Genomic DNA, 2,368 nt, shown 5'->3' with positions numbered 1-2,368 from the left:
TGACCAATCTTTGAACTAGTTTTAAAGGATGTTTCCCATGTCAAGTGCACAGTCATATTGTCTGGAATATATCCTAAAATGTTAGCAAGAAATGGTGAGGATTTTAATTGTACTTTACATCTCAATGGCAAAAGAACATGATGATTATAAAATCCTAACTTTTGATCAATTATAAAATGAGTTATACATGAAATATAAACACATGATTCTGTTTTTAACATTAAGATACTATTAAAGAAGTGAGAAGAGTTTTGCAAATAACTTCTTATTTCTTGTACCATTAAACCAACAGTTAAACATCACAAATTCAGGGTTTACTAGTTTAGAATTGGTATAGGTAGCCAGAGAGTACATTGAAACTTATCTTCTGGACACTTATATTAAAATAGGAAAATGTTTTACAAATCTATTTGTTATTCATTCATTCACCAATATTGATCCAAGAAGTTCATGTTTAAGCAATGAACAACAAATAAAATGTTTTTGGATCTATTAAATAATAGCACTCCATTGTCTTTTTCCTTGCCACAATTTACTTGCTCTCTATGAATTTGACCATTGTAGATATTGCATAAATGTGCAATCATAAAACATTTGCCCTTTTATGTCTGGCTTATTTAATTTTGCTAACTGTTTTTAAGATTCATTCATGTTGTAGCATATATCAGAACTTTATTCTTTTCATACCTGAATTATAATTCACTGTATGGGTAGAACACATTATGCTTATCAGTTCATCTGTTGATGAACATGGGTTCTGCCTTTTGGATACTGTGAATAATGCTGCAATGCATACTATCAAACAAGTGTTTAAATCACTATCTTCAGTGCTTTTCTTTTTCAGTGCTGAGGTTGTAACTAGAGATGCACAAATGCAGGGCAAACACTCTACCACTGAACTATATCCCCAGCCACTATTATCAATTATTTTGGGTAATAACCTAAGGGTAGAATTATTGGGTTATGTGGTAATTATATGTTTAGCTTTTTGAGGACCCACCAATATTTTGCCACAGCTGCTGCATCCTTTTATATACCCACCAATATGAGTGAGCATCTCAATTTCTCAAAAACCTCACCAATACTAATTTCTATTTTAAAATATTACCATCCTAGTAGAGATAACCAGTATGGTTTGACTTTCATTTCAATATGATTAATTATATTAGGATTTTCTGAAGTGCTTATGTGCCATTTCTTCTTTGAAGAATGTTCATTCAAGTTATGTTGATTAGAGAGCTCAATCCACTTACATGTATTTATTTTGCTTGATGATAATAATTGTATATATCACGTACAATATGACATGTTGAAATATGTACACAGTGTGGAATGACTCACTCAAGCTAACATATGCCTTACCTTATCTATTTACCATTTTTTGAAGAGACAACACTTAAAATCCTCTTTAATGATTTTTTTTTTTTTTTTTTTTTTTGCGGTACTGGGGATTGAACCCAGGGCCTTGTGCTTGTGAGGCAAACACTCTACCAACTGAGCTATATCCCCAGCCCCTCTTTTAATGATTTTTAAAATATAATACCTTGTTATTACTACACTCACCAAGTAATACAATAAATATCCATGAGCATATTCCTCCAATCTTGTTGAAATTTATAACCTTTGACCAGCATTCCTTCTTTTCATACATCCTCTCCCAAGGCTCTTATAACCATCATTCTACTCTAGTATGAATGACATCTGACATATGATTGTATGTCATTTGCCTTTCTGTGCCTGGATTATTTCCCTTATAATGTCCATATTTTTACAAATGACAGACTTGCCTTCCTTTGAAGCTGAATATACACTACGTTTAAAAGAGTCCATTTGTCCTTTTGTTGATGGGCATTTACGCTGTTTTCATATCTAGTCATAGTGGATAATGTTACAATGAACATAGGCATACAGATTTTTCTTTAACATCCTGATTTAATTTCTTTTTATTATATATCCAGAAGTGATATTGTTGAATCAGTTGTCAATTCTATCTTTATAGTTCTTATTTTTGCCTGTAGAAGTGGCCCATCCTTCCTATTAAGGACTAGAACTTCCACCTTCACTTTCTGGAAGATGCTGCAAAATTTTTATGCATGAAAGGCAACAGGTGGCCACTTATAAACTACCCCTACCTCTTCTCTGGGATGGCAGGTTGAAAATTAGAGTTAAATCTCATTGTAATGCAATGGGAACAATCTAGTCCTGATGAAGGAGGAAAGAATCCATGGACCTTACAAATTACAAAGACTAGATTCCATGTTCTGGTAGAAATCTAGGGAGTGGCTTTAGGAGTGCATTTTGAGGGTGCATGATTAGGCAGATCAGAACATACAACTAAATAGGCAAAAATTCTTGGACTTGAGGGAAT

The 2,368-nt window shown here is 33.0% G+C and overlaps 1 non-coding gene across 1 annotated transcript; it reads right to left on the bottom strand.

Moving 5' to 3' along the window:
- Window positions 1-1,436: 1,436 nt before the first annotated feature.
- Window positions 1,437-1,510, bottom strand: Trnav-cac (transfer RNA valine (anticodon CAC)). The gene has a single exon. It is a non-coding gene; the product is annotated as a tRNA-Val (tRNA).
- Window positions 1,511-2,368: the final 858 nt, after the last annotated feature.

Source organism: Sciurus carolinensis, chromosome X, assembly GCF_902686445.1.
Source record: "Sciurus carolinensis chromosome X, mSciCar1.2, whole genome shotgun sequence".
NCBI classification, from domain to species: Eukaryota; Metazoa; Chordata; class Mammalia; order Rodentia; family Sciuridae; genus Sciurus; species Sciurus carolinensis.
This window is presented reverse-complemented; position numbering and strand designations above follow the sequence as displayed.